Genomic DNA, 24,001 nt, shown 5'->3' with positions numbered 1-24,001 from the left:
CTGACCCATTGTTTCACTTTCTAGGGTGTTCTTTACCTGTGGGTATCTACAGTGTAGATATACTAGATGGAAAATTCCAGGAAGAAATAATTCATAAATTTTATATTAAGCATCATTCTAAGTAGTCTAATGATATGCATGCCACCCTGCCCAGGGTGTGAATCATCCCTTTATGCAGCATATCCATGCTGTATACACTACCTACCCATCAGTTAGTTTTGCAGTATCCACCTCAGTTATCAGGTCAACTGTCCTGGTATCCCAGAGCCTGGGTTTAAGTAACACTTATTTTATCCAATAATAATGGCTCCAAATCACAGGAATGGCAAACTGTCGATTTTGTTTCAGCCCGTTGTCCACAATTGTTTTATTACCAGTTATCACTGGTAATCTCTTATGGCTGATTTATAAATTAAGCTTTATCATAGATATGTACAGGTATCATAGTATTGGGCCATCTGTGATTCCAGGCATCCAGAGCCTTGGCTCATGGCTAAAAGTGTAAGTGACTGTCTCTAGAGCCAGCAGGGATACTCTAGGGCTGACAGTCAGTGTAAATGTCTTAGAAGTGCAGTGTTCACCTCCTATAGTTTGCCTCCAAATTGTGCTCATAGAATAAATGAGACAATCCACCAAAGAAAACACCTTTCACTTGTGTATCTGAGCACCAAATCATAGGGTCAAAGGATCGCACCTTAATATGAGCCAGTAGCCTCTGAAGTGCCTGAAATCCTGCTTCTGTCTTTGGGGAGCTGAGATTATAGGTACATGCCAGAGTGCCAGAGTGCCAGTGTACCCAGCCTCTCTCTGTATCCTTTTTTCTTAATATCTTGTGTGATCTGCAACATTTTAGGCCTAAGATAAGGAAGAGAAAACACACAGAAATGTTTGCCTGTAGCCACACAAATAATTTATTTGTGTGCACATAATCATTAATATTCACACTGGTGACCCTAGAGAAATTCTGAAAACAACTGAATTGAAATGTTAAAATGGCAAATTCTCCCTGGAATAAACAAAAAAGGCTTTAACAAACAGTCCCCTTTTAAAAAAACAAAAATGCATTCCAATAGCTCTGCTCCCCCCTCAGAAGGGCGGCAAGCAGGGAAGCTGTCGCCTGCTGTGCTCAGCTTCGAAATGTCAGCAAGCTGATGACTCTCACAATTCATCATTAAATTGAAAGCTACATGGGGGAAGGGGCAAAAATCAAGTCCCAGCTCATTTCAATAAGAATTGATCTAAGGCAGGCTTCATTACATCAAGTAATTTTACTAACAGAACTCAAGAATGTGTCCCCAAAGATGGTTAGAATCCCTCCTTTGGCAGCTGAGGTTGTGAGGAAATATGCATTTGGACAATAAAATGCTACCTTGCTTTTTGAAAACAATGCTTTTCCTAACCATGGGTAGGAAGGTTAGAAAACACTAGGACACCGATCTGGGCATCAGGGTTATTTTTCCTAAAATATTTGGAATCTAAATCATTTGTCTCTGTGAGCTGCATGGGGCCATAAATGACTCGATTCCTTCATCTGCAAGAAACTCTGTTATTTTATGTAGTAAGTAAGGAAATAGATGGGAGTCTCTTCACTTCTTCCTGAGAGGTAGAGGACGTTCTCCAAGCCTCGCCCAGCCTGTGACTAAGATTAACACCTGCTGCCAGCAGCTTTAGAAAGGAAGAAGGGATTGGAGCCTGGGAGGAGCACAGATGTTGGCTCCAATCCACTCCGCTTTGCACAGCTAACATGAAATCCTCCGTGTCTTGACCCTTCCCCAGCCTGGCATCAGACTGGCCCCAATGATGGACCTTCATCAAGAACTTTAACACCTGCCAAGTGATGAACCAAAACACCCAAGCCCCCAACAAAGAAGTCCCCAAAGAACAGGTCTCTAGTCAAGTTTAGAAGTTCTCAACTCTAGAATGTGATTTTTCTGGGATTAGAGTAGAGGGCTTTAAAAAAACCCCTTTGGCTGGGATCCACAGAGAGCAATGGGCTCACATCTTAATGTAACGAAACCCTAGGCACAACAGGAAAACAAGAAGGAAGGGAGATTTATTGCTTGCAGCAAATGAGACCAGTAGTAATATTTCTTTTTTTATGATAATGTTTTTATTCAAATTTGAAATAAGCTTGTTTTACATGTCAATTCTAGTTCCCTCACCCTCCCCTCCTCCCCTGCCCCCCCTCCCAATCCCCAGCCCATCCCTTTTCTGCTCCCCAGGGAGGGTGAGGCCTTCCACGGGGATCTTCAAAGTCTGTCATATCATTTGGAGCAGGGCCTAGGCCCTCCCCCATGTGTCTAGGCTGAGAGAATATCCCTGTATGTGAAATGGGCTCCTAAAGTCCTAGACCCTTCATCCAGTAGCTGATGAAAGCAGAAGCAGACACCCACACTAAGGTGAACTCCTCGAATCCAGTTGCAGAGAGGGAGGAGTGACAAGAAAATGGGTCAAGACCAGGCTGGAGAAAGCCACAGAATCTGCTGACCTGAAAAAGGGGTGCTCATGGACCCCACCCAGTCTGATAGCTGGGAAACCAGAATAGGACTGACCCACAACCCCTGAATGTGGGTGTTAGTTAGGAGGACTAGGCAGTCTATGGGGCCTCCAGTGGTAATATTTCAAAGCAACGTTCTCTACAATGAAGAAAGCACCGTGTTTTTTTCAGTCAGAGTCCACATCCATGTAGGAGAGCACATATGAAGGCAGGTACATTTCTGGACATACTCAATTTAAAATGTATTTTTCAAAAAGATGGTCAACAGAATCTGGTAGTAGCAGACCTATAATCTCATCCCTGAGGAGTCTGAAGCAGGAGGATTGATGCATACTCCAGGTCTCTACACTACAGAATGAGACCCTGTTTCTAAGGAGGAACAAAAAGATGGAGACCACAGAGCGCTTCTGGGTTTGCTCAGGTCTATATTATAAGGAGCCGCCATCAGGACACCTAAAAGAATGGGTCACTCAGGGATGTGGTTTGGTGCCTCCTGAGTTTATTCAGAGAGTTTTAGCTGCTACAAGGAAGAATATTATGGGAGGGCTTTAATGCAAAGGTGACAGCTTCCTTTCCTGCAGACGTAAGAATTTACCCCATCAGTGCCTGTGTTCTGGCTTGCTTAGTGAGCCCCTTACTTAAGTTTCCTCTTAGTGGTGAAGGTGGTGCTGGCGGTGGTGGTAGTACTTGTAGTGTCTGGTAGTGTTCTGTGATCTTTTTTCAGTGCCGAGGACCAAATGTAGAGGCATGGCTAATACTGGCAATACTGAAAAACAAACAGAAGGGACATGGTACCCAGATGTCAGCATTTTTTTAAAAGGGCCCAGTTCCAACAATAGAAAAGTAAAGTGATTCAAGCCAGAAAGCACAGCACTGAGGAGGCTACGCCTGCAAGTTCCAGGCCAGTCAGCCTGAGCTACAAAAGCCTTTATGTGGATGTGGGGGCAGGGATGGGGGTTTGGGGGCAGGTATGTGAATAGAAAATTTTCCAAAGCTCTTATAAAACAGTCAAGTAAATTAAAATATGATTAATACCACTAATCATTAGGAAAATGCAAATCAATACCACAAGATACCACTTCACACACATTAGGATGGCTGCTATTTAAGAACGAAAACAAATAAAAGCAAGAGCTGGCAGGATGGTGGGATATAAAATGGCACAGCCGCTATGGGCACAGTGCAGCATTTCATCAAGAGAACTGACCATCAAGTCCTCATGCGATCCTCAATTACATCTCTGTAACACAACAGGCAAAGAGCTGGGGTCAGAACCTCTGAGAGGGAGCTTGCATGCCTGTATTCATTTGCACAGCTATGTAGGGTGTTGCTTTAACTTTTGGTAAGCCCAGCCAGCAACTGCAACTCAAGCTCCTAAGAGCAAGGGCTTCTTCCTGAATCATGACAAGCCAGGTACTGGCTGAATGTTCTATACATGTTTGCTGATCCATGATCCATGCTGCCTCCAGAAGCCACGTTGAGGTCTGTGGTTCATGCTACCACCAGAAACCATGTCGATGTCCACATCTGTATTACCACCAGAAACCACGTAAAAGTCCATGATCCGTGCTGCCACCCTCTGCCACAGACAAGAAAACTTCTTTTGCAGTGGTATCAGCGACTGCAGACTCATAACTGAGAATGAGAGACATTGGAGGATTCTTCCTCCAACCATTCCTCCTGCCCCCAAATGAAAGAAACAGTCCAGACAGGAAGCCATGGAAGAGAACCCTTAAAAAGTGTGATAAAGATGCTGAAGTGTAGCTCATCACAGTTGGTGGCTTCTGGAGATAGAAGGGGGATTCAGTTATCTTTAAGGGACTAGTCACTTGGGGTTTGACCATGCTCCAATAAGTACATGGGTAACACACATTGAGGTTGGTGGAGACTTGGGAGTGAGGTAGAAGAAAGCAAGGGAGGAATGGGAAGCTAGTGTAATCAGAGTGCATTGTATGAAATTCCCAAATAATTAATAAAAAATATTCTGTTGAGGAAAAAGAAAAGCACTGGAGAGGAGAAGAGGAAGACAGAATTTAAAAGCAGGAGGATGGGGAGATGCTGTGAGATGCTGTCCTGTGGACATGTCATGGCTGTTGTTCTCATGAGCACAGAGCAGCTGTGGTTACCCACTTAAGACCTACATAAGAACAAGCTAGCTCTCAAGGCCCTGCTCCCAACTGAGGGGCTATTGGCAGTTGATGGCTCTGGGAGAAGCCATCTTTGGGGATGTTGCCACTGGTAAACTGTCCATGCTCCAGTGGATTGCTCCCTATTCATGCACACATGGGTAACAAATAGTAATAAAAAAATAGTTTTGTTTTATCCTTGAAAAAAAAGTCCTGGTGTGCTCCAGCATCACAGAGCCCTGAAGACATTAAGTATGGGAAATAAACTAGGGACAGAAAAGTAAATAAAGGACGTGCTGTCATTTCTAACAGGGACCTGAAGAATGATTCTTACAGGTTCAGAAAGAAAAATGTTTAGCAGGGCCTGGAGGAAGAAGGCACAGGCAAGGATGTGCAAAATAAAAACCGAACTGTATACTTAAGATGACAAAGGTAGTAAATGTGTTGTTCACCTCTCTCTCTCTCTCTCTCTCTCTCTCTCTCTCTCTCTCTCTCTCTCTCTCTCACTCACTCTCTCATCTGAGTAATCCCATAAGCAGATGAGGATAAAAATTTCTGCTACTAATGGAATGCAGAGAAGAGAAAAAGTAGAAGGCTTGTGGTCATAAAGTTGCAGATTTATTCACAAGCATATTCCACAAACTTCTGCCATAGCAGCTGGAACAAAAGGCAATAGAGAGTTGAGGAGACGGTTTTGTGGGAAAGAGCACTAGTTGCATAATAAGCATGACGACCTGAGTTCAAATCCCAGAACTCATGTAAAAATATACTTGTCTGCATCTCTGCCTGTGTGTGTGTCCTTGTCTGTGCGTGCATGTGTGTGTGTCTGTGTGTGTGTATCTGTGTCTGTGTGTCTATCTGTCTGTGTCTGTCAGTGTCTGTGTCTCTGTGTGTGTTTCTGTCTGTCTGTATCTGTCATGTCTATCTGTGTCTGTGCCTGTGTGTGTATCTGTCTGTGTCTGTGCCTAGGTGTCTGTCTGTCTATGTCTCTGTGTGTGTTTCTGTCTGTCTGTATCTGTCAGTGACTGTATATCTATCTGTGTCTGTCTGTCTGTGTCAGTGTCTGTCTGTGTCTGTGTGTGTATGTCTGTGTCTGCCTGTATCTATATCTGTATCTGTCTGTGTTAATGTCTGTCTGTCAGTGTCTGTGTGTCTGTGTGTATGCCTGTCAGTGTCTGTCTGTGTCTGTATGTGTGTCTGTCTGTGTCTGTGTGTCTATATCTGTCTGTGTCAGTGTCTGAAACCCCAGCCTTGTGAGAAGTGGAGACAGGACCATCAGTGGTGTTCATTAGCTTAGCTCCAGAGTCCATGAGAGACCCTGTCTCAAAGGAATTAAGCAAATAAATAAGTGCACAGGCATACACAACTATGCACACAGCCATACCCACTCACCATACATGACCCATACTCATGAGAGACAAAAAAGTAAAGTTAAGGAAACCCCCCACTTGAAATGAAGGACAGACTAACCTGGAAAGCTAATCCAGACCAATATCTGTTCCTTGGAATTTGCTAACTTCCTCTCACAAGGCCCTGAGATAACAAGATACTAAGAATTCACACTGCCCCTCCTTTCTTGTGAGTCAGCAAGTGGTGAATAGGGTCCTTAAGAAACAAAGAGAGAACTGTACCTCTGGTTTGCCCAGACAAGATTAATTAGCACACCCTGAGGCCCTAAGGTCTGCTGACCCTAATAGCAGACCATCCGTCCTCCAAGGGTCACATACTCAATGGACAGAGGGTCCCACCCGCTCCCTAAGCTTGTGGGTTTTGCCTTTAAAAACACCTATGCCCGGGGGATGGTGCTTCTCTCTAGCCTGCGTGCTAAGGGAGCCCATTTGCGCAAATGTTTCCTGTTCATTAAAGCCTTTTGTGTGTTGCAGCAACTGGAATGGACATTGAGTTCTTGGGGGGGGTCTTACATTCACACTCATACAGGTAAACACATATATACATACAATAATGTGTACAATTTTAAAAGATAAATCTAAACAATTTTGTGTTTAGATTTTTTTTCCCTTTTTGGCTGTTGTTGTCATGGTCATCATCATTGTTGATGTTTTTGAGACAGACTTGCCTCAAATTTGTGATAATCCTCAGGCACCATCTACCTTGTTTAATGGACATGAGTGGAAGTTAGTTCTCTACTTCTACTGCATGGGTCCCAGACACTGAACTTGGAGCAGTAGGTACCTTGTTGTGTTCTGAGTGGGAATGGCCCCCATAGGCTCAAGTGTTTGGATGCTTGGTCCACAGTTGGCAGAGCTATTTGGTCAGGGTAGGAGATGTGGCCTTGCTGGAGGAAGAATGTCGCTGGGGATGGGGGGGGCCTTTGAGATTCCAAAGCTTCATGTCATTTCAGGTGTGTCTAAGATGTGAGCTTCCACTCTAGCCTCTTGGTCCTCCGGAACTGAAAACCTTTCTTTATAAGTTGCTTCATCACAACAGAAAAGTATCCTTACCAGCTGGGCTGTCTCACTGCCCTTCAATGCCTCTCTTTTTGTTTTGGAGATTCAGCACACATAGGCATACAGATGAGAATGACAGAGTTTCTGGCAAGTCACCCTCACTACTGCCAATACAAAACACAACTTAGTAGAGCTCTTGCCTCAGAGGGAAGAAGAGAGATTATTCTGAGGGAAATATGAGTGGCCATGGCCTGGGAACTCAGATTCAGGATGCCTGAAATATAATGATCCATGGTGGTAACCATTTCATTATGTCTCTATAGTAGCACAAAAAAAAAAGTAATAAAGCAAGATCCTTTACAGGTAGCTAGTGGAGGACTGGGGAGACAACTCAGTTGAAGTGCTTGCTATACAGGCACAAGAACCTGAGTTCAATCCCCACAGTGGTACACACTGTGCTGGGGAGCCAGAGGTAATCATCCTTGGGGATTATTGGCTAGCCAGTCTACCCTAATCAGAAAGTTCCTGGCCTAGTGAAAGATCCTGTTTAAAAAACAAAAAAAAGACAGGTGGATAACACCTAAAGAAAGATACCCAAAGTTAACCTATGGCCAACTCTCTCTCTCTCTCTCTCTCTCTCTCTCTCTCTCTCTCTCTCTCTCTCACACACACACACACACACACACACACACACACACACACACACACACGTACTCACATATGTACATGCACGCTACATTAATGGAAACAGACAGACAGATTACTGAAAAGCAAGAAATCTCTGCCTCGGGTGTTATCTGATGGCATTCTTAGCCTTTGGGCTATTGGAAACAAGCATTTGTTTGTGAATTTCAGGACAGATCTTACTCAAGTTGTAAGGATGTTAGGTCAAACACAGAGGTGGGCAATAAATGGCTTTGCAGAGAGGTAAAGACAGCCAGGGACAACTTGTCTCCTGGCAATCACAGTTCTGATCAGTGAGCTTTGGAGAGCCTTCTCAGGGCAGGCCAGCTTATTACAAAATAATGCAGTGGACGAGCTATAGCCATGGACAAAGGTCAGTTAACAGTGGCAATTGGCCCCAGAGCACACATGGATAGGACACAGTGTGCTGGGCTCTGCTCCCAATATTTCTGATTCAGAACTCACAGGTGAACTCAGGAATCTCCAAGTCACACCAAGTCCTGGGAAGCTGCCAAAGCTACTGGTCTGAGGATGCTACTTGAGAGCAGCTGCTCTGGGTAGCAGTGATATTGGGGGGCAGTGATGTTGGAGGGTGGTGATGTTGGGGGTGGTGATGTTGGGGATGGTGATATGGGGGTGGTGATGTTGGAGGTGGTAATGTTGGGGTTGGTGATATTGGGAGGTGGTGATGTTGGACGGTGGTGATGTTGGGGGGTGATGTTGGGGGTGGTAATATTGGGGGTGGTGATATTGGGGGTAGTGATGTTGGGGGTGATGTCGGAGGTGATGTTGGGGATGGTGATATTGAGGGATGGTGATGTTAGGGGCGGAGATGTTGGGGGCAGTGGTGTTGGAGGGTGTTGGGGGGTGATGTTGGGGGGTAATGTTGGGGTGATGATATTGGAGGAAGTGATGTTGGGGGTGATGTTGGGGTGGTGATGTTAGGAGGTATTGGGGGAGTGTTGGGGTGATGTTGGGGATGGTGATATTGAGAGGAGATGATGTTAGGGGTGGTAATATTTGTAAAGCAGTTTTATAGCTCTAAAGCTATTGGTTCTCTGTCAAGATTTTGTACTAGCTGCAATTTCACCTCATCCCCCCCACCTCCCCACCTCATCCCCCAGCCCAGTAATCCATCCTTAGTCCAGAGGACCTACCTAACCATCAGGTCCTCAGACTGAATTCAAATGCTGTTTAAATGTTTTCACATGCAGAAGAGTCACTGGGAGGTCAGAGTAGATGCAAATGCCAACTCTGTGGGCCTGGATGGAGCCTGGCATCTCTAACTACATCCTGAAGCCTGCAGTCCACAGGCCACACTATGAATAGCAAGGATTGGCTGCCCCCTAATTTCATCCCAGTCACTTGGGGCCCTTCTCCCTGTTTTTGTATTAACATGTGTTGAATAAAACAAAATAAGGGAGGCAGAGACTTGGTTAGGAAATCAGCCCCAAAAGCTGAACCATGGAAAGCCTATAGGAAGAAATAGGGTGTGAGAGACATTTAAAGTGGCCAAACGTGAAGAAGGCAAGAGAATAGCCAGAGCTGTCCACTTCCCAGTCACTAGGATGACACGGAGGATGCTTCAGCTAGAGGTCACGTAGCTAGCAAAACCTGCAGGCTGAGAGCTCATGGAGGCAGAGCACCCAACAGAACACCATAAAGTGCAACACCCTGACACACCTGTGCACTGTGCAGTGTACACTGTATCACCTGACACACCTGTGCACTGTGCAGTGTATCACCCTGACACACCTGTGCACTGTGCAGTGTATCACCCTGACACACCTGTGCACTGTGCAGTGTATCACCCTGACACACCCGTGCACTGTGCAGTGTATCACCCTGACATGCCTGTGCACAGGCAGAGGCAGCTAGAGATGTTTGTGGAATATGAGAGAAAAGGCTATAATGGAGGGCTGATGTGATTGGATGAGTCTGACAAAGAGTGAGAACCTCCTTATTGTTTCCCAGAGCTAGAGGTAAATTCCAGATCACCAGGGCCAGAAGAAGCCTTGGTGTGGACTATCTCAAACCCTACATGCTCTGAGATCCCTGTAGAGGATATCAAGGAAAGTTCTGCCTCAGATGTGGGCCGGACAGGGACTAGAATTTCTAACAGAGTTTCCCTAGAGCCCATGCTGGGCACCATCCTGTGGTGCCATTGGCCCATCCTGTCCACCTTCCTCTGTGGTCCCCCAAACTAAAATAATAGTCATCCCTAATCCAAAATCTAAAACTTAGAATATCAGACCACCAGTGCAAAATTCCACTTGTGACCTCTCACCACAGCTGCAATCAAAACACAGAGCATGAAAAATAGTGTATAAAATTGCCTTCTGGCTACGCATAAAAGGTATATACAAAACATAACAGAATTGACTGTTTAGACTTTGGAACCTTTCCCAAGATACCTTGATGTATCCAACCATATTCCAACACCCTAAATAAAAGCACTTCTAATCTCAAGCATTGTGGATGGGAAAACTCAGTGTTATTTGTCAAGCACCTAATATATACCAGACCAGAGAGATACTGAAAACAATAGTAATAAACAAACAAATAAGAAAATAATGGGGGCTAGAGAGGCGCTTCTGTGGGTGAAACCCCAGTTATGCAAGCAGGAGGACCTATTAGGCTCCCAGCATCCAGGTGAATGGAGTGGGTCACTACAAGTGTCTGTCTGTCACCCTAGCAATGTGGAGCTCACTGGCCAGCCAGCCTAGCCAGAATGATGAGCTCCAGAGAGGCCCTGTCTCAAAGGGGGAGAAGCAATTTTAAAAAATCCCAACTTCAATCTCTAACCTTCGTTATCCACCTGCCCAGGCGAGTACACCCTGCTTACAAATGCATGTGCACACACACATACTCACACAAAGAAACCAGCATTGTGTCTTCTTTATGTGGCAGAGCTGTTCTAAAAACCACCACCATATAAGATGCAGACTATAATACCTCAGTGGCCTAACAAGACAACCATACTGACTGCACCCAGAAAACTGGGTTTCTACCCCGAGTGCTCAGCTTCCCCCTCTACTCTCTGCCACCTACTTCTACTGGTGCATTAAGAAGAACCCAGATTGGTATCGTAAACCTGAGATTAGGTGAATTAGGGTACTTGGTGTTTGCAACCATGACACCTCATGCATGGATCGATTCACATACTTTCTGTTTTGGTTTCCAGTCCCTTAAAGATTTCCCCTAGAAGAAGTACTTCGGTGAAGCTCCTGTAATGCAAGCGCATGTCCCCAAATAAAAGCTAGGCAATTTAGTAGCGAATTTTGCAGCCCGTAAATGTTCTATGGGCCTCACTTTGCAGAAAGGCTGTCATTAGGGTCTTGGAGCGATGCCGCCACCTAGTGGCCATAAGTGGAACAGCCGCAGAAGCCTGGGCGTCTAAATCACCAGATCTTAGGGTAGGCTGCATCCTGTTAACACCAGCCTGGGCGGTGGCTGTTTTTAGCTGGGTCTCTCCTTCTGTGCCACTTTCATCATGGAAACTGGCTCTCTAGACCCAAAAAAAGCTGCGGCGTGCTCTGCAAAAGCTGTTTAAGAGCCAATTTTAGCTGCATTTCTTGGAATTTGGGCTCCGAGGAGGAAGGAGGGAAGGGATGTGCGGTTCCCAGGAAGTTCTGCATCTTCCTTCCGGGGAAGGAGGTGAGATCATCCGCCCTTTGACTTTCAACTCCTGCAAAGAGAAGAGAACTTTGGGAATTTTGAGGCAGCAGCCGCTGTATCCTATAAGCTTTACCACATTCCGTTAGAATTGCTCTACTTGGGTCATCATACTAGTACTTTAAAAATAACTTCACAAGAAAGCTTAGAATTATGGCTATGAAATCAAGACTTTGAAAAGTTAAGTGGCTTGCTAGCATCAAAAGGCCAGCAGCTGATAGAGCCATGATATCGCCTCCAGTTTATGCTCTGAACCTGCAACCCAAAGGAAGCATCCATCCAAAGTCCAGGGGCTGAGGATGCTGCACAGTTGGTAGACTGTGCCTGGCTTGCACGAGCCCTGACTTATCACATTGACTGGGTGATGGGCACACAACCTGCCATCTCAGCATGCTGAGAAGTGGAGGCAGAAGGATCAGTAAAAAAACAGAGATAAGCGTCCAGATATCACAGTGTACTCTGCAGCCAGCTCGCTGGGCCGGCCGCCTCAGACGCAGAGAGACTAACTTGTCGGTTTCCTCTATTGGCAAAATAGGTGTGTGAATCAGAGCCTGCCTCACAAGGTTGTGAGGATTCGAGTAGAACTTTGAACCCCCATGACTCGGTAGCCCTACCTCTTGACTTGAGGACCTCCCTAGACTCCCATACTCTCCTACAGATTCCAGAAGATGGGTGAAGATCGGTTCTGAATGCATGCACATGCATGCAAATACACGCCCACGCACACACATCAGAAAGAGCCTGGTGTAGCTGGTAATTATCATGTTCTATAAGCCAAATATTGTACCTTCCTCCCTGAACAGGTCTTCAGCACTGCCCTAAACCTACTTTCCTGGGACTGTCCTCCAAGTGAACACCATTTTACAGACCACAAGCTGAGAAATGACTCTCTGGAGCTGTGACCTGTGTCCTATTTCCAGTCACATCAGGGGAGACAAACTTTGCCTTTTCCCATATACTACACTCCTGAGGGTGGAGGCTGTGCCTTCTCACCACAATATAACCATTGCTCTTCACAGCACCTGACACACACTAGGTCTATGCCAATGTAGGAAGAGATGGCCACTTCTAGTGTCAGACCCTTATGCTAGTCGTGGGGTGTGCAAACAAATGAACAAGACATAGAAGATGGACTGTGAGGCAGAGTTTGTCAAGTAGCCAGGCAGAACTGACAACTGGGGATCTTTGAAGGAGCAAACACAGGGTCAGGGAGGGGAACAAGAGATCACAAAAGGACCCCAACCTGGCTTGGTGGGAGCTATCAGACGGCCCCTCTACCCTGAAGTTTGAGTGTAAAATGTCTCCCATGGGTTCCTGTGTTTAGACACTCAGTCTCCTGTTGGAGGCACTCTCTCCAGTGCTATGGAGCAGCCCCACTCCTGACTTCAGCCACGGGACTTCACCCTCCTGCTGCTGTGTCGCACCCAGCATGCTGTGCTTGCCTTGCCTGCTCAGAAGTCAAAATAAGCCTCCCTTCTTGTTAGGTGTTTGTTGTAGCCATGAAATCTGACCTGAGTTCATCCCACTCAGCAGGACTGTGGAGAAAGGAAGGAGAAGGGTGGGTTCTTGCGGAGTTTTGCCGGCCACGTGCCCAGCCTATTGACCTGGATGCCACCCAGTGCAGAGGTGTCATGGTTAGCTCAACAACTGGATGGGATCTGGAATCACCTGTGGCAAACCTCTAGGCATGTCTGTGGTCGAGTTTCTAGATTTGGTTCAGTGAGATGGGAGGACCCAACCCACCCTAACTGTGGGTGGCACATGCCATCAGATGGGGGCCTGGGCTGAGCAAGCTGAGCTCAGTAGCCAACCCTCTGCTTGCTGGCCACAGATGCAGCACTCAGCCATCTCAGACTCCTGCAGCCAAGACTTACCTGCCATGGCTATTATAGCCTCAACCCCTCAGTGTAAGCCCAAATAAGCCTTCTTTCCTTAATAAAGTTATTTTAATAACTTGTGACAGTGAATAACTGATACAGAAAGATAGAGACCTTGCCAAACCTCACAGTTTCCAACCCCCCCAGAAACCTGCTCCATTCCCCTCTCCCTCTCCGTGCAAACCAGTCACTCAGTAACTCAGAGGGGCTCTAGCATTTACCCTTGTCCTCCAAGGTGGCTTCCTGTCTTAAGATTTGTGGTAGGAAGAGTCCCAGATGAGTCACTGGATCACAGCTAAGTGGCAGACTCGCCTTTCCCATCATTTTCTTTGCTTGCCTGTGGCTGTCACCTGGCTGGGACCTGATGGCACAGCTGTTGAGTGAAGTTACTGTAGCCCAGTGGGTCTTGGTGGGGCACTGCTGTCCTGTGGGGAATATCTGACAGCCTCTCCAGGAGCTTCTGTTGTCCCAGCTGGCAGGGCTGGAGGTTGCTAGTGACATCTAGTGGGTAGGAGCAGGGATGCTGCTAACTGCCCTGAAGTGTAAAGGACAGCCCATGTCTCCCTGCCCAGCCCGGCACCCAGTGTCACCTCATAAGGAAGCCCCTCACTGCTGTTGAGACCTCACTTACGCCATGAGGAACTGATCACAGGGTAAGCAGCTGACACAGCCACTGGGCAGCTGCTGGGCCCTTTCAAGCCCTCCTGGATGAAGACTGATGGACAGAGGGTGGCTCTGGGTTTTTCTGACTTTATTTCTACTTTATTCCGTTCATCTTCCTGCAACTTCAAAAACTTAGTCCATCGTTGACCCTGTGCCTCAGCCCTTCTCTGCTTCTCAATCTGACTACACTAGTGCAGACCCGGTGTGTGTCAGGTGCTGTGTGGGGCACTGAGCACATACTGGTGATAAGACACAGCATCTACTTTCAGGGATGTTTAGTATACAGACAAAATTTGTCCCTCAGGTGTACCTGGAAATAGAACACCAGGTGACGCAGCTCTAGAAAGCCACTTCTCATTGTATGGTCTGTGAAATGTGCCCCCTGCAGGACAGCTCCAGAAAAACAAGTGACTTATATTGCTACTCTACTATTGACAAACATGGTGGCTAAGAAACACTAGAAAACAAACAGGGCAGGTCATTCAAGAAGAGCGCCTTAACTGTCCCTTGAAGAGAATGGAGATGGGCCAGGGATGGACAAGTGATATGCCCATGATGGGAAGAGTGGGCAGGTGTTTAACAGAGAAACAAACACCAAGAGGAGAGTCAACTACGAAACTGTGAAGTCAGATGTTACAGTGGGAACCAAGACCTCATTAAAGGGTTAGTGTGAGCTCGGGGACCCAGTGGGGTCTAACTCATCTTTCCATCAGGTTCACACTCTCATGATAACTAAACCTGTGATAACACACTAGCTCTGTTCACCAGGGCAGAGGCCTCACACCCTTATCAATCACTTACTGAAGTTCCCACTTGTTACTGCTGTTACAATGGCAATTAAATTTCAATATGAGAGCTAGGGAGATGGCCTGGTGGGCAAAGTGCTTACCATATAGGCATAAGGATCTTAGTTCAAGTCCCAAGAACCACCTTAAGCCAGATGGGGCAGAACAAATCTGCTATTCCAGTGCTCCCACATATGATGGGAGACCCAGGCAGGAGAATCTCTGGAAACGCACAGTGGGAGCAAGAAACCCTGTCTCAAACAAGGCAGAAATCAAGGACCACTATCCAAGGTCGTCCCCTGACTGCCTTGGGTTCACAATGCGCGCACACACACACACACACACACACACACACACACACACACACACGGGGGGGACAAGAGGGAGGGGGAGAGAGAGATTATTTCAATTCAAAATTTCAAGATGGGTTTTGGAGGTGACATGCAAGCCATAGTAATGTACTTTAGCAGAGCACTCAGGCTGTCATGAGCCCACTAACAGCAGAAGCGGGGCCTGGGCTCTGTGGGAGGAAGCTTTGCCTTAAAATCTGAAACCTGAAAATAGTGACCTGTTTTATCAGGCAGATTTGGTAAAATGTTGTCCCAGATGTCACCACCTACTCAATGGCCATTCAAACTCATTTAGGATCCAAGGAACTCCATCCGTGATTTTTCCCTGCCAAACATTCCTAATTTCTTTAGAGTTAGGAGTTGATTCTGATATAATATGGATTCATTTGTAAATAAGTAAATCAGAAATGACTCTGCTCAAGAAAGAATTGAAATGCACACATGGTGTGTTTACAAATCAAAAACTGATGCATGGTCACATACATGTACACACAGAGGTACATATGCATAAATACATAGAACTTGCACACATATATCCACATATATATAAAGATAATACAATGTATACACAAAACTTGCATATGCACATAGGTATATGCACATTGACACACACAACACATAGGAACACATAAGGGCACAAATACACACAGAGACACATAAGCATACACAGGACAGACACACAAACCTACAGGAAGCCTGGAACACAAGAACACATATATACACTTATGCACACAAACACACAGGGACTCATACAGACCTGCATAGTCACTAAATCACAGACACACAGGGACATTTACACACACCAACAAACACACAAGGGACACGTACAGACATATGCAGAGCTGACAAGGACGGCCTGAAATGTAGTATTTACTTATTAACCAATAAGTAAACTTGCCTTCTAAACAAATTATTTTCTCTACAGACAAATAACTCCTCTGTGCCCAATTTCTTCTGGCAAATGGTGAAAATTAAACTATAGTCTACAAGAAGCTGTTACTGCAGTTACTTGCAAATACTAAGTGCTCGGCAAATGTTGGATGATATGAAAACATCCGTGTAGAAGCCAGCAAGATGGCTCACGGCAGTTCAATCCCCCAGCACCCATGAAAAGGTACAAAAAGAGAACTAACTCCACAAAGCTGTCCTTGAGCCTCCACACTCATGCCATGGCACACAGGAACCCCACACTCTCACGCGAAATGCACATACCCACACACAAAATAATAATAATAAAGTATTTTAAATATAAAGACACAGGGACACAAAAAAGACAGATGTGCATAGACATGAAGACACACAGGACACACAGGATCAAATGTGAACATGCTCACACGCAGAAACAAGAATCTTCCAGACGCTCAGACACACAGATATATATACACACAGACACCCATGATCATTGCAGGAGCTGCCAAGGACAGATGAGTCACGCTTGCATTCCCTGGGACAAGGACTTCAGGCATCACACATATGGATTCCTCCTCACTGCAGCCAGGATCCCTAGATCAAATACTAAATGTATTCTCAACACCATCTCCTCCCACCTCAGGACTGACACTGGCTTCTTCGTCACCATGGAGACAGTAGGGCTCCAGCATTTGCCATTCAAGAACACCAGGAGGACGTGGATACTCTCCACACAGATGCCCCTACCTCTGCTGGGGCTGGAACGACTCCTGGAGTACAGTATGAACCAGAGGCCCAGGGTTTTCTAGAGCTAGGGACATAGCTCAGTGGAGCAGTGTCCGGGGGAGGACTGTCTGTGTCAGGCACTCCCACACGTGACTCTGTCCTGTGATTGGGCAGGGGATGTTTCAAATACGTGACAGGGCTCTCATCCTGTCTTTGTTTCCTTCCATCCATCTTTCCTCTATGCTCTCTAAGTTGCTTGTTTCACTGTGTCCTCCCTTGCTGAGGCTGAAATAACACCAGAAATGCCTCCTCATGCTTCCGGAGCTCAAGGGACCAGGACTGGGTTCTACAGAGGCTGTGTGAAGAGGCTGTTCTGGGCCTCCGCCCTGGCTCCTGGTAGTTTCTGATCATATTTGCTGCTTCTTGGCTTATCCAAGAAGTAGCAGCCTTAACCTTCTCTACACATGGCCCTCTGTGTACTTGGATCTCTGTCCAAACTTTGTTTTATATAAAGAGGCCCATGGGATTAGAAAAGTGCTGGCAGGGCTAGTCAGTTCCAGAGGCTCTGAGAGAGAACCTGTTTCCTGCCACAACCACCCTGGCAGGAGAGGCAGCACTCTACAGGGATGCCGTGGTGCTTCTCCCAGAAGCTATCAACCCACTGAAGTAACAGAGCCCCCCCCCCAAAAAAAACTAGATTTCCCCAGAAATCTCATGCAAGGGAAGTCTGGAGACCTAATGTTAGCCAGGGGAGGAACTTTTCTCCCAGAGAGAGAGTTCTGACAAGAGATGCCAGCCAGACAATGGTGGTCTATGTCCAGAGGTTAGTAGAGTATCCTCATGTGTGACTGAGAATCTTTCTAGAGACAGCTGTATAAGTCATGAGGGCAATGCTTCATTCAGTGGTTAAAGCCATTGGAGGTTTCAAACTTCAAATAGACTAGTAGGAGGTGACACAACTTTCAAAAGGCAGGGCATGATTGAAGAAAGTCAACCACTGGACACTGGTCTTCGGTCCTTGTGGCTCAGTCCAGCCTTGGCACCTTCTCATAATGGATCCACTCAGCTTCCTACCTGCCATGAAGTGAATTGTTCTCCTTTCAACTTCCAGTCCACCATGATGTGAGCTGCTGCACCCTCAACTTCCTGTTTTCCACTAATGGCTCTCTTCTAACATCTGCTTGCCTAAGTGCATGAGCCCACATGACCATGAGCTTAACCAAGGTAATCCTAAGAAAGGGGGAGGGGGTGGAGGGAGGAAGGAAGCTAAATTGTTATACAGTTTTGAGACTAAAGTTGTCCAACCCCACCACTGCTGTGACCAGATCCCAAGGTTCTTGACAACTGTTAAAGGCTTTCTTGAGATTGGAATTCAAGGAGTGCTCTCTTCTGGACACCTGGGAAAAAACCTAAGTAGCAGCAGAAAGAAATCCCTTTGAGCTCCCAAATCAAGGGCTCAGACATATGCTATAGAGTGCCTAGATCATGGGTTCTCAACCTGTGGGTCTTGACCTCTTTGTGGATCAAATGACTCTTTTACAAGGGTCTCCTAAGATCACCAGAAAGCACAGATACTTATATTAGTATTCATAACAGTGGCAAAATTACAGTTATGAAGTAGAAACAAAAGTAATTTTACAGTTGGGTCACTACAACATGAGGGACTAGATTAAAGGGTCCAGCATTAGAAAGGCTGAGAACCACTGCTCTGGACACAGGTTAATGGGTCAGGGTGGAATAGTTTGTTCCAGAATATAACCTCATAAGATCAAGAAAAAGAGTCCTCCCTCTCCCTTCTCTCCACTTCCCTTCTTTCACTCGCTCCCCTTGCCTCTCTCTCTCTGCCTAACCTCTTCTGTCGTTTCTCTCTCCCTCCCCTTTCCCTCTCTCACTCCATCTCTTTCCCTACCCATGTCATGCCAGCAGTTTTCAGGCAAAGTGTAGCGTGTTGCAAGCAATTGTGAGGTGTATTGCCAAGTAATCTGTTGCTAATAATAAAGTGTTGAGTGCTGTAAATACATGTACAAGTAGGCTCAAGGTTATTCTCATAAATATTGCTTTCACTCACTGAATTCTGATGAGGCTTTTCCAGAGGGAAAGGAACAAACGGAGGGCACAGCAACCACTGAGAAGGGGAGTGTGCAGACCAGGCATGACAGGAAGCTGGGACCCCTTCTCTACGGCCCATGCTCAGTGAAATATGTGAAGGTATGTGTCGGCTCTTTCTGGGCCGACACAGGTGCATCCTTCCATGCCTGGAAGTGAACCCTAAGGGAAGGGAAGAACTTCAATAGCCAATAAGGACTAGGGGGAGCAGAAATGCAAATTAGAAAGTGAGACCACTGTTCATCATCCAATTGCAGTTCAAGCTGAGTTTGCTCCAGCAGATAGTGTCAAGAAAGCAAAGATGGAGAATGGAGGCCTCCCAGATTTTGATAAAAGCAGTAAATTGGCATGGGTCTGGATGACATGACTTTCCTGACCTCAGTTCCAATGTCTCCCACCACTGGGGTGAAAGGCACTCTTCTGCAGAAAAGGTACTTGGGCCAAGCGGTGGCACACACCTTCAATCCAACACTTGGGAGGCAGAGACAGGCAGATCTCAGTGAGTCCAAGGCCAGCCTGGTCTACACAGCAAGTTCCAGGACAGGCAGGACTGTCACATAGTGAAATCCTGTCTCAAAAAAAAAAAAAAAAAAAAAAAAAAAAAAAAAAAAAGAAAGAAAAAAGAAAGAAAAAGGAAGGAAGAGTGCTTGGTTTGAAATACAAATTTCCTCTCTTCCTGCATAAGTTAATTTGGCAATTTTAGAAACTTTATGTGCCCCCATTTCCTCATTTTCAAAATGGAGATGAAAATTAATGGCATGACCCAACAAGAATTGCACACAACCAAGCATAATGGCACACATCTTTAATCCCAGCACTCAGGAGGCAGAGGTATTAGGATTGCCACAAGTTTAAGACCTTCAAGACCAACATCCTCTACATAATGAGTTCTAAGCAAGCCAAGACTGCATAGCAAGACCCTGCTTAAACACACACACACACACACACACACACACACACACACACACACACACACAAAGCACTGAACCCAATATTGAAATAAAGTGTGTGATATAACTGCAGGGCAGCCACCCTCATCATCATGATCATCTTCATCACCATCATTAGCATCATCGCCATCATCATTATCACAAGTATCTTCATCACTCCATCACCACCTTTGTTACCATTATCATCACAATCACTACCATATTGTCACCACTGCCATCATAATCATCATCACCATCAGATCACATACACCATCAACACCGTCATCATCATCACTGTCCCCATCATTGTCATCACTAACATCATCATTATCATTATTGCCATCACCACCATCTCTACCAACTTCTTTCATCATCATTATTACATCTTCACTATTATTACATCTTCACTATTATCATCACTATTATTATTTGTAACATATTTCAGCTGCACTGACAGAGTCTCCTTTACTCTGTGTGATACGTAGCAGTGTGCCAAGATATGGTATTTCTGTTCATGACACTATTCTGCTATAGATAGAGATGTGGGACATTTTCACTATGTTATTTATATGGAGAAGGCAAGTGTCATTTTTGGTTACATTCACACTGATCGGGCACTTACCCTGTTATTTTTAAGCAAGAGTGTCTGGATGTTATGTGTGTGGTAAGTCCCTGCAGATCCGGCATGTTTAAGTTGGTTGCATATGCTTGGCGGATGTTGCCACTATATGTAGTAAGACAGTCTAAGAAGAGACTAGAAGACTTTAGACTTTACTGGAGTCATCCATGGTAATCTTTAGCCTGGGGCATGAGCATCTTTCTCCATGCAAGATGTTCAATCAAGAGAGTCTTGAGCAATCAGAGTACACGATCACTCTACACACAAGCCAAGGAGAACATCACACCAACACCACTCATTCATCTCCTGTTAGCACTTAGGAATATGGAGTCATCAGGGGTCTGGATTCTAGTGCTGGCTCCCCTGACCAGTCCTGCAGCCCATACAAGATATTGAGGTCTCTGAACCTCCATTTGCTCAACTGTAAAGTAAGGCTAATCATAGACGCAGTTAATAGTGGTGAGGCTTGAAATAAGCAGATGAATAGAAAGTGCTTAGCACCACACTTGGCCCATGTAAGTACTCAATAAACCTTTGTAATTATTGTTATTGCACCTGCCACTACCTCTAGCATATATTTAAGAATTTTTCAGATCTACACACTCTGAAAGAGTTTAAATGTATTTATTGTAAAATTAAATCACTACTCTAATTGGAAAGCTGTCCTTGTGAGCCACAAATAGCAGATGACTGTAAACATGAAGCCACAGCTGATACCAAGTAGAAGCAGTGCATGCCCCGTGGGATGTCCACACCCTCTGGGCCCTGACTACTGGCCCTGCTAGCAGGTCCACACAGGAGGAAATGGCCTCAGAAGCAGGTGTCAGAACCACAGTCCATGTCCAAATACATCATCTTGGGCTTCAAGTTGTTAAGAATGAACCACCTGAAGACACTCATTTGGCCTTTCCCTAGGGAAATATCTAAGATATCTCTCTATAAGTTAGGGTTGGAATCAGGGTTTGTGTTAAGGTTGGAATTAAACTTGGGGTTAGGGTTAGAATTGGGTGAGAGTAAGGATTAGAAACTAGATTTTGATTAGGGTTAGGGTGGGGGTTCAAGCAGGCTTAGAGTTCAGGTTGGAACTAAAATTAGAATCAAGAGTTAGGATTATAATGAGGACTAGATGAGGGTTAAGGTTAGCCAAAAACTGGATAAGAATTAGGATTAGGGATTGGAGCTAGGGTTAGAAGCAAGGTTACAGTTAAGATTCTTGACTGTTTACAACATCACCTGTGAGTGAGTGAACACAAAAAAATGAGTCTTGTCACACCACCCAGAAGCCCTAGCGAAAGCAGACTTCCTGGGCTAAGTGTGGACTTGGATAGTTCAAATTGATTGGTCCGCACTGGATGCTATGAGATGATTGGTTTATGATGCGCGGGTTTTGTTGTAACCCTATAAAAGCTGTCTGAACCAGAGTTCCCAGTCCTTTACCCCAGATGGAGTATGGCTGCGGACCCCAGTGCACTGGAATATAAAAGACCTCATGCTTTTGCATCAAGACCACTTCTCGTGAGTGATTGGGGGGGCAGCTTTCCTGAGTCAGGGTGTGAGGGTCCACGCCCTCTGTGGGTCTTTCAGTGACAGAGGCTTTCTTGAAAACAGAGGCTGACACACACACATTGAAGTGACACTGTTACACAAAAAAATTAAAAAAAAAATTTAAAAAAAAAATGAGGAGAAAGATCCAAGCAGAGTAAGCATTGAACACCAAATCCAAGGAATGACTTAGAGATGAAGAGGACACAAGGCCTGAGTATTAATTGTGTATTAATTCTTTTCTCTTTTCTGTGACACAGTACCTGAGATGCAGCAACTTAAAGGGATACAGTAGTCTGAATGAGAAATTAGTTTGGACACTCAGCCCCCAGTTGGTGGTTCACGCAGGTTTTCTGGAGGAAGTTGGTTCTGATGCAGGCTTGCTAGAGGAAGTCAGTCCTGATGCAGGCTGCTGGAGTAAATCGGTCCTGATGCAGGCTGCTGGAGGAAGTTGGTTCTGATGCAGGCTTGCTAGAGGAAGTCAGTCCTGATGCAGGCTGCTGGAGGAAATCGGTCCTGATGCAGGCTGCTGGAGGAAGTTGGTTCTGATGCAGGCTTGCTGGAGGAAGTCAGTCCTGATGCAGGCTTGCTAGAGGAAGTCAGTCCTAATGCAGGCTTGCTAGAGGAAGTCAGTCCTGATGCAGGCTGCTGGAGGAAATTGGTCCTGATGCAGGCTGCTGGAGGAAGTTGGTTCTGATGCAGGCTTGCTGGAGGAAGTCAGTCCTGAGGCAGGCTTGCTAGAGGAAGTCAGTCCTGATGCAGGCTGCTGGAGGAAGTCAGTCCTGATGCAGACTTACTAGAGGAAGTTGGTCCTGATGCAGGTTTGCTAGAGGAAGTTGGTCTTGATGCAGGCTTGCTGGAGGAAGTCGATCCTGATGCAGGCTGCTGGAGGAAGTCAGTCCTGATGCAGGTTTGCTAGAGGAAGTCGGACCTGATGCAGGCTTGCTGGAGGAAGTCAGTCCTGGTGCAGGTTTGCTAGAGGAAGTTGGTCCTGATGCAGGCTTGCTGGAGGAAGTTGGTCCTGATGCAGGCTTGCTGGAGGAAGTCGATCCTGATGCAGGCTGCTGGAGGAAGTCAGTCCTGATGCAGGTCTGCTAGAGGAAGTTGGTCCTGATGCAGGCTTGCTGGAGGAAGTTGGTCCTGATGCAGGCTTGCTGGAGGAAGTTGGTCCTGATGCAGGCTGCTGGAGGAAGTCAGTCCTGATGCAGATTTGCTAGAGGAAGTTGGTCCTGATGCAGGCTTGCTGGAGGAAGTTGGTCCTGGATGCAGATTTGCTGGAGGAAGTTGGTCCTGATGCAGGCTTGCTGGAGAAAGTCGATCCTGATGCAAGCTTACTGGAGGAGTTTCCAGCTCCACTTCCTGCTCTTTCTCTCTGGTTACTGTGTGTACAGGTAATGTGATCAGCCAGCTTCCCTCTCTGCTGCCCGTTGCCATACCTTCCCTCACATGGACACTCCCTCAGGAACTATAAGCCAAAATGAATTCTTTCTTCTACAGAAACTCTTTTGGTCACCATATTTTTTGTTTGTTTGTTTGTTTGGGTCACCATATTTTTATCACAGCAACAGAAAATTACCTAACATAGAAGTTGGCACCAGGAAGTGGTGGTATTGCTGTAAAGAACGCCTGTGTTGGGTTTGGGAAGAATGTGTAAGACGCTGGAACTTTGGACTAGGAAGTGGTTGAATGCTGTAAGTAGAGTGTGCTGGGTTGTTCTATTAGAAACTCGCAAGGCGTTCACACTGAGAGTAATTCAGACAGTGGAGGCCCCACATCCACAAGCTTGGTGGTGGGGTGGGAGGTTCTGTCAGCAATTAGGCTAGAAGTCAATCATGTGATTTATTCTGGCAAAAAATCTGGTTACATTCTGCCCATGTTCTGAGAACCTGCCTGAAGCTAAATTAAAAAGCACTGTACTAATATCATAAGTAGAGGAAATATCTAGTCAGCAGAAGATTGCATCTGGGGAGTAGTTATTACTGATTCATCTTATACAGGATCACGATGAAAAAGCAATAAGTGGGGCAAAAGGAAATAAAAAGTGTGCAGTGTGAAGAAGAGAAGAGTATTAGGAAACAATGTTCAGCCCAAGTGTGTGCTCCGTG

The sequence above is a fragment of the Phodopus roborovskii genome, unplaced genomic scaffold (genome assembly GCF_943737965.1).
Source record: "Phodopus roborovskii unplaced genomic scaffold, PHOROB, whole genome shotgun sequence".
In the NCBI taxonomy this organism is placed as follows: Eukaryota; Metazoa; Chordata; class Mammalia; order Rodentia; family Cricetidae; genus Phodopus; species Phodopus roborovskii.
The sequence above is the reverse complement of the archived record's forward strand: the minus strand, read 5'-3'. Positions refer to the sequence as shown.